A 14150-nucleotide genomic window follows, 5' to 3' on the forward strand; every position below is an offset into this window, starting at 1 on the left:
GCAAATGCTGTCTGCAGCCTATTTTAGAAAACACACACCATATTATCTAAGCGGTGTCTGAAGCTCTTTAGTGAGGCATATGTAACTATGTGGTGGAACGACTTCAGGGATCACAGCATGGAGCATCGGCAGTGACATCTGGAGTCTTTCATTATGCAGTTACTGGTGCTGCACAGCCTCCCACTCACCTTGGTACCTGCACACACTGCTGTTTCTCCTGCAGCCCCTTGTGTGGCTGCATCTGTATGGTGGGAAAGCTAAAAATATCTACCGAGATGGCAATGTAGACTGACATTAGCTCATAATCTTTGCAAGCTGCACATGTGTGTTAAAAAGAAAAAGAAAAAAAGAAAAAAAATCCCAAAGAACTAACATCCCAAATGATTCAGGTTTCTGTAGGAACTAGAAACAGAGAAGTAGACTCAAGATCAAAACCAAATAGTGCCCCCAAATTACTTTTTGAGATCTTATACCCTTAGACTCAGAGAAACTGTCCTTCTTTTTCTTGCCCATTAATTCACCCTAAGTATTAGTTTAAAAATACAATGTTGCTGTGTTGTCATGTATCCAACTAGTTGATAAAACTACAAGATTTTAATAAACATAAATTTTTATTATTTTGCAGTTGATATTGAAATAGAACACCAGTGAAAGAATTTTAGTTACTCATTTTTTTCCAGAAAAAATGTATTTTAATATGAAAATTGTATATTTGGACACAAAAACTACTATACACAACAAGAAACCATGATTTGATCAATTATGACATTATTATCTCTTCTAAAAACACAGAAATAAGCAATCCCAAGAGGAAAAAAGAAGTCTGTAAAGTCCTATTCAGTTTACTTTTTTAAGGAAAATGATATTTATTTGACTCAGGTCACGGTTCCATTGTGTCTACTTTCTTTGTAAGTTCAGCTTTGGTGCTACCTAATCCTCTCTTTGCTTCTTCAATTTTCACTTGAGCAAGAGATGGATTCAGCATTAAATCTAAATAGATCTCCATTTTTGTCTTCAAAGGTATGGTCTGTCATTTTAACTCCGCCAGTTTCTCTGATACCGCTACTAGGGACTGATGAAATGGAGAAGCATCCATGCCTCTAGCTGAAAGTGGCTCCTCTGCAGCTTTGATTTCAAATCTGAACTCTTCTAACTTTGCTTTTCCTGTTCTGAAGATGACCGTTGACTTTGGCCCTTTCCAAAGACACATGAAACTCTACTTTTTTGAGATCCTCTTGTTGAGATTTTTCTAATACTAATGTTGCGGTTAGATTTTTTTTTTCAAGATTTTCCCATTCAGTCTTCATTTCCTCAGTTTGGGATTTTGTTTGAAAAGATCAGATGTCGAATTATTCACTGCAGGGATAAACCTCGCTAGTGAGGTATCAAGGGTCATGCGCTGTCAACCAAAGCATTCGAATATGTGGAACCCACGCTGGAGAGATTGGCAGGGGGAAAATTCACACTCCTCATGAGAAGGTCTTGAAGAGGCTTGGCTTGTGATTCATATTCACTTGCTTTCTGTCTGTTTCAAGAGGTTCACCTCATACTGTGGAATGGGATTACCTCCATTTTTTTTTTTTTTTTTATCACACAGCAACCTGCACCTTTTTCTCCTACTGGGGCTCCATAGCTGATGCTTCTGCCACTTCACACAGAACTCCTCATGGAAAAAGTGCCCTGCAAGCCCCTTATTTATTGATTTTCATTTCAAGAATATTATTTTATTATCTTCAAATTTTATTTTATCTAAATCTTATCATCCATAAAAAAAGAAATGAGACCACAAATTTGTGGGAATGTGTTTTTAAAAGAATCCTGCTAACATACATACATTTCATCTCTTAACCCTTTCTGACTCCCTGTATATTTTTATTTTTTCCAAATGATTCAATCCCAACATGTCAGTGGTGACCTCCCATACATACCAAGAAGCTTCTGCCATCTGGTTGTATATGTGGAGGACGTGGCAGTCAAGATCCCCAGAAGGATCAAACCCCCCGGCCAGATCCCAGCTTCCAGATCTGTTTTCTCAAAAAACTTGAAAGTTGGAATGGAGTATAACAACTTGACACCATCATCAGTTCAGCTAATGGTTGTTTCTCTTGCTTCCCAGAAAGTTAGTTTGTTTTTTGTCTTTTTATACTGGAGTAATGACATTACTTGACTTGAGCATTTCCCTGCACTCATTTTTAATTATTTATTTATAATTTTTTATTTTTAATGTTTGTGGGTACATAGGTATACATATAGGGTACATGACACGTTTGGATACAGGCATACAGTGTGTGATAATCACATCATGGAAAATGGACTATCCATCCCCTTGAGCCTGCACTCATTTTAATTAGCAGTCGTTTTGTTTTTACAGAAATAATCTGGCATTAACCTCACAGTTTTAATAAAATGTAGACTAAAATTCTCTATTAATTACACAAGTAAAATAAGGATCCAATGAAATCTGTGGCATGATTTCACCATCCTTTGAAACTGATTTTGAAAAGTTGTCTCCCAGTTTAATGTTGGAAGCTGGTCTTCATACATCCCAGAAGTGTTCATCGTGTTCATGTAACCTCAAGCATAGGCAACATTTCCCTCATTCATGTTATTTCACCAGCTCTATTAGACCCTCAGACAAATTATATATACTTAACAGTTTGCCTTTTAAAATATGTTTGTATTATCTATAATCAATTTTTTAAAAATCATTTTGTCAATTAGTGCACATTTCATGAGTATCTATGATGTTACCAAGCCCTCTGAGAAATGTTAGGGATAAATTGATAAATAACAGTCTAATTCTTATGGAATGTACATAGAAAATAAACAGTGTTTGACTTTTCTGAGGCCTTTTTTTGTTCTGCAAAATAGGAATCAAAATGTTTGCATAGTTTCAATATGTTATAGACATTTTAAGTGGCGTATAAGTGATTTCAGAAGAAGAAAAGCCTACACTTATGTAACTAGTCTTCTGGATAATATCTACACAGTCTTTCACTGTAATCCAAGAGTATTGAGATTAATTGGAGCATTTCTTGACCCTCCAATAATAGGAGACATTCAAACGTGTTATTAACATAATCTGCCATTGTAGAGAACAGCTGAAATAATGTGATATGAATATCATGATCAACCTTGATGGAATAAACATCTTCCTACAGATGCACAGTGAGATGGGGATGAAAGCCCTTTTTCTGTGTCAAGCTTCCAAAAATGGTTAATTTATTACTCTGAATACTTTAGGCAAATTACAAAGAATGGAATGAAGAAGGATGTGAATAATCTAGGTAATTAAACCCTACTGTGCAGCTTCTTTGAAAGTTAGTCTAGGGTTTATGCCATAGAATTATGTAAGAATCTGTTAAGAGAGCTTATTGTTTAATTGTTCTGGTCTATATAACAGTGTTAACTAAAACATAACCTGTGTTCAGTAGAATTTGGTTTGAAGTGGGTTTATCTCCAACCCCTATCTACTAAAATGCTCCGTGCATCTTAGTTACCTGTAAGAAAGCCCCGTAGTAAAGCTCTGAGAGCTCCCAGACACCAACATTTCTATTTGGGATCTGTTCCAGCTCCTGCTAGAACTTGCCATGTGGTTTTATTCAAGACACCATCTACCTGAGCTCGAATTTCTCTATCTATAAACCAAGGGAGTGGGCCCCAAATTCTGATTTTATCAAAATCAGAATACTATAAGAAGGAAAGTGGAGGTTTACAAATACCATTTTTGATGTATCTTCATTGACTAAGTGTTAATTATACTGCCATTTCACTGCAGCATTTCTGTTGTAAAGACTTCTGTTCCAGTCAGTCAGAGTCAATCAATGTTGAGGTTAACTTTCTCTGGCTATATTGATTGGGTGATAGTTATCCCCAAAGCTGGAGGAAGCAAATAAATTCCCCCTACCAACTTAAATTGTAGAGATGTCTGTCACAGTTTAGGGGCATTTCTTGCTATTTGCCCTTCTGGAGTTGTTTTGATTCCAGGAGTACAGAGACTCAACTCCAGCTTTGAAGAGGAAGGTTGGAGATGAACAGAGGGAGATACCTCTGAGCCCAAGGAAGCAGCACCAAGGATAAAGTGGGGAAGAAAACCAAGTGTCACTTATTGAAAAGCGAAGGCTGTGATCTGCAGTTTCTGATTTGTTCTGATAGAAGACTTTGGAACCCAAACCATCTGGACACATTTCTGGGACAATAAAGAATTGAAAAAGGTTTTACAAATAGAAGGAAGGTGGATAGGTTATCAGGGGAAAATATGAGTCACGACCTTGTGGACTAGTTTAGAGGAACCAGATTCCTAGCACATAGGAGGCCTTAACCAGATTAAAAAGATAACTGATTTGTCATATTTATCTGCCTGGTCATATTCAAAAAGCTTCACCTGTATTAGCTTAATTAATTCTCATGACAACCACTACAGGTAGGTCTTTCCTCTCCTTATTTAATAACACGAGAACATGGATTTATAAAGAAGTTAGGTGCCCCAAATCACAGTTGTGAAGCATCTGACCCACTGAGGCTGACCCCAAAGACAGACTGTCATTGGCACAAATGTCCTTTCTGGCTCTAGGCTTCTTAGTCCCCTCATGATCACCCCTTCCTTTCATGGCCCCCCAGATGCTTGAGCACTTCCTGATTGGTGCATAAGCATGTGTTCATTATTTAAGAGTGCTTATGCCAGTAGGTAGCTTATCTACAAATCATTACTAGAGACAGAATTAGGAGCCATGCCTCCTCCTCATTTCTCTACTCACTCGGCTCTTCTTTTTAAATCAATCAAGTCTCCATAATGTTCCTATTAGTAAAATACTTAAACATAAGCTATTTTACAAATATGTGCTAAGTTCTTAAATATCTTCATTCTGCCTCATGCATGCTTGGCTTTCTGTGCTAGTGTCTCAGTCAAAGCATATGGAATTGGATAGTTCGGGTAGAAAGCTTCTCCAATTATCTATATGTTCAGAAAACTGGGAAAACATCCTCGAAGAAGAAGCACACATTAAGTGCCTTTTCCCTGACAGATTTTAGCTTACCACAGGATTTCAACCCTTTCTTCTTGGGGAAGTACTTTCTTCAGCAACAAAAAAGATAACATTATGGTTCTGTGGTACACTGTGATGTCTCTCAAACCTTCTTTATAAGCCTGAGATGGCTTTTCAGAAATGGTTTTTGCTCAGAGGTATGGGTTTTTTTTTTTTTCATTGAACAAGGAATGGAAAATATGCTAATTATAATTGAATAATAGACTCAAAATTTAGATTAACCCTACCTGATCACACTAACAAGATAGTGTGATTCTGCATTCATTTGTTTGGTCAACACATCATATTGAGCATTGCAGTAGGCAGATTCATATGGCAGTCCCCATGACCCCCACCTCCTGGTGTTCAAATGTGGATGGGGCCTGTGACTTGCTTAAAAACAACAGAGTAGGGCAAAGGCAGTAGGATGTACTTGGTTACATCACATAACATTGCAGTGCCCCTCTTGCTGGAGCCTCTCCTTGCTGGCTTTGAAGATGCGAGCTGCCATGCTGTGGGCTTCCCGTGTTGGGAGCTCACCTAGCCAGGAACTGAGGGTGGCCTCTTAGAGCTGAGGAAAGCCTCCAGCCAACAGCTAGTGAGAAATACGAGTCCTCAAGGTCACATCCTTTAGGAACTGAATTCCGCCAACAAAAGCAGATCCTTTCCCAGTCAAGCCCCATAGGAGACCTCAGCACCAGCCAGCAGACACCTTTCTAGCAGCCTGATGAGACACCAGCGGGAGACGTAGTCAAGCCGTGTCCATATTCCTGACCCACAGAAGCTGTGAGATGCTAGGCCTCTGTTGTTTTAAGTCACTGAGTTTGTGGTAATTTGTTATATAGAAACAGGAAACTAATACAAACACCCTCAGTATTCCAGACACATTTTGAGGAATTGGAAATGGAGCAGTGAACAAAATGAAGTCCCTGGCCGGGCGCGGTGGCTCAAGCCTGTAATCCCAGCACTTTGGGAGGCCGAGACGGGCGGATCACAAGGTCAGGAGATCGAGACCATCCTGGCTAACACGGTGAAACCCCGTCTCTACTAAAAAATACAAAAAACTAGCCGGGCGCAGTGGTGGGCGCCTGTAGTCCCAGCTACTCGGGAGGCTGAGGCAGGAGAATGGCGTGAACCCGGGAGGCGGAGCTTGCAGTGAGCTGAGATCCGGCCACTGCACTCCAGCCTGGGCGGCAGAGCGAGACTCCGTCTCAAAAAAAAAAAAAAAAAAAATGAAGTCCCTGTTCCAAGGAGCTTGCATTTCAATAAATCTAAAACATAGACATTTTAGAAGCTTTAATTCATCTCAGTTTCAAAGTGAAAACCTCAGTGGTCCCAAAATGGGAAAGAAAAATGTACTTAAAATATTTATTTTTTACTTTTACTATTATTTTTTGAGACAGTCTCACTCTGTCACCCAGGCTGGAGTGCAGTGGCGCAATCACAGCTCACAGCAGCCTTGACCTTCTGGGCTCAAGTGGTCCTCCCACCTCAGCCTCCTAAGTAGCTGAGACTACAGTCGTGTGTGACCATGCCCGGGTTATTTTTGTCTCACTTTATTGCCCAGGCTGGTCTTGAACTCTTGGGCTAAAGTGATCTTTCTGCCTCGGCTTCTCAAAGTGCTGGGATTGCAGGCATGAGCCACTGAACCCAGAAAAATGAGCATTTCTTTTCTGGTCCAAAGAAGGGAAAATAATGCTGGACATATCTCAGTATTGACTTACCAGACGATCTTATTCAAGGAAAAGAGTGGGGAGAACAGGGGTTGTCAGCTACAGAACACGAGTTCTCCACGGACTGTAGCTTTAGAATCAGAACTTTGCAGTCCCACGATAATGCAGTCTTACAGTATATGTCACTACTTCAAAAAAAAAGATACTGAAAAGCTTAAATACATAACTGCCAAAAGTCACCAAAATAAGAAAAACAATTTCAAAATCAGCCTAGTGATTTTGTTTCTATAGAAAGACCATTGTCTAAAAGAAAACCTAGAATTCATTCAGCATTTTCAGAAGATCGAAGTCACATCCATGGACAACATGTATGTTAGTTCTAGTGTCCAGACAAGACAGCTAAGAAGGGCTTGAATTTCCACACAAGCTGCCTGGCTTTATAAGTAACCCCAGAATGCTCAGGCGCACAGGCCACAGAATGCCCAGAAGACACAGGCCGTAGTCCACCCGAAGCCCAGTGTCCAGCAAATTTGAGCTGCCAGTCACTTGGGGGACCAAGGAGCCTGTACTGTATTTGAGAAACCACAAAGCTAAGGCCACATTCTATAGAATAGACTTTTGAAATTAATGTGTAATCAATCACACTCAGAATATATTTGGGCAGCTTATATGTACAATGTGTTGCATGCAGTTAAATGACTAACATTTCTATTGTGGTGTACAGAAGGTGTTCATAGAGCTAGCTCTTGTTGAATTGCAGTTATGGTTATTAATAACATGTATTGAGCACTAGTTCTGTCTAGACCTTGTGCAGAGTGCTTTGATATGTTTTTAATTTTATTTTCTTAAAAGGATTATTGTCCCCATTGAATAGATGGGACTAAACCTTAGAAAGTCTAAGACACATACACAAGATCTAACAATGAGAAAATGTTGGGCTTACAATTTTAATTCAGGCAGTCTGATTGCAGAACTGGTGCCCTTGACCGCTATGCATGGCACCTCCTGTTAATGTGACAAGCACAGTGTCAGATGCCATGTTCTTTCATTTGTTCTTTATAACAACCCTGCAAAAGGTATTTGGGAGTGATGGGATGAGCCTTGAAAAACTCTTTCAAGTAATTAGTTTAAGAAAGAGGGAAGGCCGGGCGCAGTGGCTCATGCCTGTAATCCCAGCACTTTGGGAGGCTGAGACGGGCGGATCACGAGGTCAGGAGATGGAGACCATCCTGGCTAACACAGTGAAACCCCGTCTCTACTAAAAATATAAAAAAAAATTAGCCGGGCGTGGTGGCGGGCGCCTGTAGTCCCAGCTACTTGGGAGGCTGAGGCAGGAGAATGGCGTGAATCTGGGAGGTGGAGCTTGCAGTGAGCCGAGATCAAGCCACTGCACTCCAGCCTGGGGGACAGAGCGAGACTCCATCTCAAAAAAAAAAAAAGAAAGAGGGAAGATATCGACATGCATCTTCTGATGCCATAATCACTTTTTACGTTACCAGGCTAACTGGGGGCTCTAAGGGCTATTGTTCTAAGTAGGAAACCATTGTGTGTTAATATTTATCAAGTATTTAGAAGATCAATCTACTTCCAAGACCCTCCCCATCAGTTTGATAATGCCTAAAATTCTAAAAGCTCATGCCAAATTTCTTTACCTTAAAGCTTTGAAATTATTCTTAGTCATTTACCCTTATCAGTCATGTATACTTTAGTAAGAATAAGTTTATCTTACTCATTCATGAAAGCAGATTTTTATGGGGAAGAGGATGCAAAAACTTGAGGATTGCAGATGCTGAATCTTCTTTAGAGAAGGTCACTAAGAGTGAAGAAAAGAGCAGATGATATTTAGCCTAATGGCTACCAGAGATATTAAGAACACTTTCTGGAGGTCTCAAATTTGTTTTTTTTTTCTGTATAACTAATTATATTTTCTATCATAGACAACCTTGTGTATAACCTAGAAATGGTGGAAAGTATATGATCCAAAAGCAAGGTACCATCAGTTCTCCTCTGTACTTATTTTGAAAATTGGAAATTGTCCCAACACATTTGGATACATTAGAGAACAATTTGAACATAATGAAAATGTCTTGTTTTTTATGCATGATTTTTATCCATGATAACACTAGGTGAATGCAGAAAACTGCATCCAGATGAACAGAGCTGTGTAGGAATGTGCAAACTGCACACAGGCTCACACCTCAAACATCTGCCAGCTTCCTCTGCTCACTATGTGCTTTGAGCCACACCCATCCACATCTGGCGTTAGAACTTTCCTTCTGACTTCAGATAACCCTCCTTCCATACTTCCTAATGGCTTACTAACTGCAACCTTTTGACACTTACTTCTGCAAGCAAACTCCAGGTCTTTTTTCACGATAAAATATAGTATTTATTGTGGTGTTTATTTATTTCTTAATCATTTAACATGTGTAAAACTGTGTTGTTTTTGTTAGGTTTTAAAAAAATGTTTCCCTGATGACATTTTTTTTGTTTGTTTTGTTTTGTTTTGTTTTGTGGCAGAGTCTTGCTCTGTTGCCCAGGCTGGAGTGCAGTGGTGGGATCTCAGCTCACTGCAACCTCCACCTCCCGGGTTCAAGCGATTCTCCTGCCTCAGCCTCCTGAGTAGCTGGGACTACAGGTGTGCGCCACCATGCCCAGCTAATTTTTGTATTTTTAGTAGAAACAGGGCTTTGGCATGTTGCCCAGGCTGCTTTTAAACTCCTGGCCTCATGTGATCTGCCTGCTTTGGCCTCCCAAACTGCTGGGATTACAGGTGTGAGCCATCATGTCTGGTCACTGATGAAGCTTTTAGCATCCATTTTTCTGATGAGTCCTGTAGGATTTTTTGCCTGGTGATTTTTAGGAATGTGTGTGTACGTGTGTAACTTTATTGCAGAACTGATTTTTTTGTCCCTTATTATGCAGATTTCTCCTGTTAGGGGGTGTGTGTGTGTGTGCCATGCACTTGAAGGGGTAGCTGATAATTATTTGAAGTACTTCTTTTCACAGTGGTTTAGCAGGTTAGCAGATTTTTCTCAAAAAAGAAGAGCTAACCATGCATCAAAATAACACTTTTCAGGAGAATTTCTAGAGGATAGCCCCAAGGAATGATGCCGACTTCATCCTTTATTAAGGTTGGTATCTCAGGAGAAGTTACGCTGATAAACATGTGTGGCCCCGGGAAGGCAGCTTCCAGCATGCCCCATTTCATCCTTAGATCTAGCTAATATTGGGAGTTGGTGGATTTCTCTTAGGGTCAACATTTGGAAATAGGCCGAGCCCACCTCCCTGCACCCATCTGCTGCTGAATACCATCCAAATGAGAGCCTCACTCTGAGGTTAATGCCTTGGCCTGGTGACCATGCCAGCTCTCTCTTCTTACCTTATAAAGTCCTGTATTCTTCCCTTCCTCCACTTCAAATCTTCAGAAGTATATCTGTGCTTTTTGAGCTATGGGCAGCCCCGGAATTTATGAAAGCTACAAACTTAACGTACTTAATATTTTAGGCACTAAATAAATGCTAATATAACTGAGGAGTGTCAAACCAATTGTTAGGAGGTGAGTGCAAGACAGTGACACCACAGACAAAAAAGGAAGGCATTTGAAGCATTCGTGTCACACGGTAGTCTTGATGTAGGGGAAAGCCAGGTATGGTTAAGTCTCAGTAAGAAATCCATGACTTCTGAAGAATAAATTGAACTCATTCTCAAAGAAACGCTAAAGAGAAGTCTCAGTGTTAACAATGGGAAGGGTCCTAGTAGCAGGGGGAATAGCCCCCACAGTGGCTGGTAACTGCTTATTGAGGGGCACTGTTGTCACCTGAAGTTAATCCCAACTCCACTTCCATCAGTCAGGTAAACTCACCCCTTATGGGAGTCTATGACTTCTAGAAACTCCGCACTTAACAATCTGTTCTCTCATTCTACCTTTGTTTTACACAGTATCCCAGTGAAAAACAAACTTCTCTTCCAGAATTTCCAAAATAATAATAATAACTATAACTCAACGGTCAGCCTTATTGGTCTAGCCTGAGTCTTATGCCAGCCCTGGGCTAGTCATGATGACTGGTGTGGCAGGGAAAATATGATGCTCTGATTGACTATGCCTGATTCACATGCTCAGTTTGGAGCCGGGGAAGGAATCAGTTTCACTTGGATCACATGAATTGAGAATAGAAAATAAGCAGTTTCTCAAGGAAAATTGGTGTGCTATCGCTAGAAGGGCAATGGGTTCTGGGCAGGCAGGAACACGAGATGGCCCCTCTAAGAGTCTCCTAAGCCAGGCTGTGTGCTGGGCACTGAGCCTGTGACAGTGAGCATGACACAGAGTCAATGCCCTCCTCTAATTTGTAGTGATTTGGATATTAATTCAGTAAACACACAGGTAAGGAAACTGAGCCTAGAGAGATGAAGTCACGTTTTTCAATGTTGCACAGATAATTACAGCCAACACAGTGACTAGAAACTCTGAAATGATGGTCGATATCAAGATGCCATCTTGCCTTACTCGTATAGCAAGCTAACCTATTTGAAGCATGGTTGTCTGTCTAGCACGCAGTTGTGTAGGATATTACTGTTATAACCAGTTGTATCCTGGAATTGACTCAAACCAGCTGGTGCAAAATTATTGTGTACATCTCTTTCCTTCTTAGGATTCAGTGAAATAATGTTGGTAGCTTGAAATCAGCTATGGTGGTATTTACACTAAAAATTGGCAACCATCACCACGAGCTGATTGTTACACCTTTACCAACATACCACCAGTTACCATAGTTATAGGAATTTAGTCTTCAAGCAAATTGTTTTTTTCTTTTCCAGAGTATTTAATAAAATTCACATAATTATTGATACAGATGAATAGATGTGACAGGTCAGGAAGTTCTTAAACCACAGAATTTTTGTTTCTTTTTTCTTCCATTCTACTCCAAATCCCAAGGTCTTCAATCTTATACATTTAATACAATTTATATTTTATTTTCGTATTTGGTGCATGTTGATCAAAGCGAAACCACAGATGAGAGGAGACTACTGTACCACAAACTAAGCAGCTTAGACAACAGAAATGTATTGCCTTGCAATTCTGGAGGCAAGACGTCCTAGATCAGGGTGTCAGCAGGATATCTCTATTACTAAGGCATCTGTAGGTAACATGTATAAATTTTCAGCATCAGACTTGACCTTACTAATACTGATTTTTAGCATAACAAACAGACTAGACTTTAGCTATGTTCTTCTTAACTGCCCAAATTAGTGGCCAATCACCTATACCTAAAGTTTTCAACTATCAGATTTGTTAGCATTGTCCTTTGTACTAACATGCATTTATTTTGGTAAAAGGGGAGAAGGAAGATACATCAAGACACCCCTTGATAAACCTAACTCAAAAAGGAATAAAGACATTTGTATCAGTTTCTGTGGCTGCTGTCACAAAGTGCAGTAGGCACCCCTTATCTACAGGGGATACGTTCCAAGCCCCCCATGGATGCCTGGAACTATGGATAGTACTGAACCCTGTATGCAGTATGTTTTTATCTATACATACATGCCTATGATAAAGTTTAATTTGTAAATTAGGCACAATAAGAGATGAACAACAATAACTGATAATAAAATAAAACAATTATAATAATATACTGCAATAAAAGTTATGTGAATATAGTCTCTTCCTCTCTTTTCCTCACAATATCTTAAGAGTTACCCTATGTACCTAAGGGTAACTGAAACCCCAGCAAGTGAAACTGCGGATCAGAGGAGACTACTGTAGCACACACTAAGAGGTTTAAGCAACAGAAAATGTATTGCCTTGCCATTCTGGAGGCAAGAAGTCCTAGATCAAGGTGTTGGCAGGGTTGGTTCCTTTTGCAGGCTGTGAGGGAGAAATCTGTTTATGCCACTCTCCTAGCTTCTGGTGGTTTTCTGGCAATCCTTAACATTCATTGACTTCTGCGGCATCACTCCAATTCTGTCTTCATCTTCACATGGTGTTCTTGCTGTTTGCATCTCTGTGTCCAAGTTTCCCCTTTTTTATAAGGACATCAGTCATATTGGATTAGGGCTCACCCTAATGACCTCATTTTAGCTTGATTACATTGGTAAAGACCATATTTCTGAATGAGGTCACATTCTCCGGTACAGAGGTTTAAAACTTCACCATATCTTTGTGGGGAGGACACAATTCAACCCGTAACAGCATTGCAATTAAATTGTTAAATTGTCACACACTAATATCAATAGGTAAAATGTTCTTTGTCAAGCTAGAGTTCTAACAAGTAAATATTTCATTCCTTTTGTAAAACAAGTATTTCTGCTGAGTTGATTTCCATATTATTCAGAATGTCTTAAGGACCTGGTCTTCAGCCTGTGCTCCTTGTTCAAATGCAGCATTAATTTTAAGACAGGGCTCAGTCAACTCAGCCCACTGCCTTTTTCTGCCTAGAATAGTTTTTACATTTTTAAAGGGTTAAGTGGGCTGGGCGTGGTGGCTCATGCTTGTAATCTCAACACTTTGGGAGGCTGAGGCAGGAGGATCACTTGAGGCCAGGAGTTTGAGACCAATCTGGGCAACATGGCTAGACCCCCATCTTTTTTTAAAAAAAGATTTGCTTTTTTTTTTTTTTAAATTAGCTGGATATGATCACATGTACCCATATTCTCAGCTACTTGAGAGGCTGAGGTGGGAGGATCACATGAGCCCAGGAGGTTGAGGCTGCAGTGAGCTATGTACATACTACTGCACTCCAGCCTGGGAGACCCTGTCTCAAAAAAATAACAATGGAAAAAAATCAAAAGATAAGTATATTTCATGACGTGAAAATTATGTAAAATCCAAATTTCAGTGTTGTCAACAAATAAAGTTGTATTGGCACACAGCCACACTCATTTCATTTGCACATTGTCTATGGCTGCTTTCACACTACACAGGCAGAGTTGCAGAGTTGCAGAGTTGCAAAGGAGACCGTTAGTCTGCAAAACCTGAACTATTTACTCTCTGGCCATTTACAGGTAGGATGCTAATTTTGTTAACTATACCTCACTCACAACTAATTGCTGCTGCTCCCGAATGACACAGCCTAGTCTCTGAAGCAGACAGGCATCATGCTGCTGACCTTTGTGCTGTGAGGGGGGTGTCCTCATTCATAAATTATAGCATCATCATGATTCTGCCTATTTTATTACTATCAGAAGAATCACGCAGCTAATTAGTAAGCATTTAATTAGAAGTCAGAACCAGTGCTGTTAATGGGCATGCTTAATATTCCATCGACAAAATTAACTGCTGACATCAAAGGTGTGTGGTCATTGCCACCTCCAACCCCCGCCCAACATGGCAGCATTTTATGTCTATTTGTTATACATAACTTCCATGTGTAACTTGCATCTTGAAATAATTTAGTTCCGTTGAATCCACTGGGATTGTATTTAATCCTGTCTGTATTAGTTTTCTATTGCTGCC

General features: G+C 40.0%; 1 protein-coding gene and 1 pseudogene across 1 annotated transcript in view; one reads left to right on the forward strand and one right to left on the reverse strand.

Annotated features, from left to right (window-relative positions):
* KCNB2 (potassium voltage-gated channel subfamily B member 2) overlaps nucleotides 1–14150 on the forward strand; it is a 418770-nt gene that overhangs the window by 87835 nt on the left and 316785 nt on the right. The window lies entirely within an intron of this gene.
* On the reverse strand, nucleotides 881–1521 carry LOC112629780 (annotated as a pseudogene).

This window comes from Theropithecus gelada, chromosome 8 (assembly GCF_003255815.1).
Source record: "Theropithecus gelada isolate Dixy chromosome 8, Tgel_1.0, whole genome shotgun sequence".
NCBI classification, from domain to species: Eukaryota; Metazoa; Chordata; class Mammalia; order Primates; family Cercopithecidae; genus Theropithecus; species Theropithecus gelada.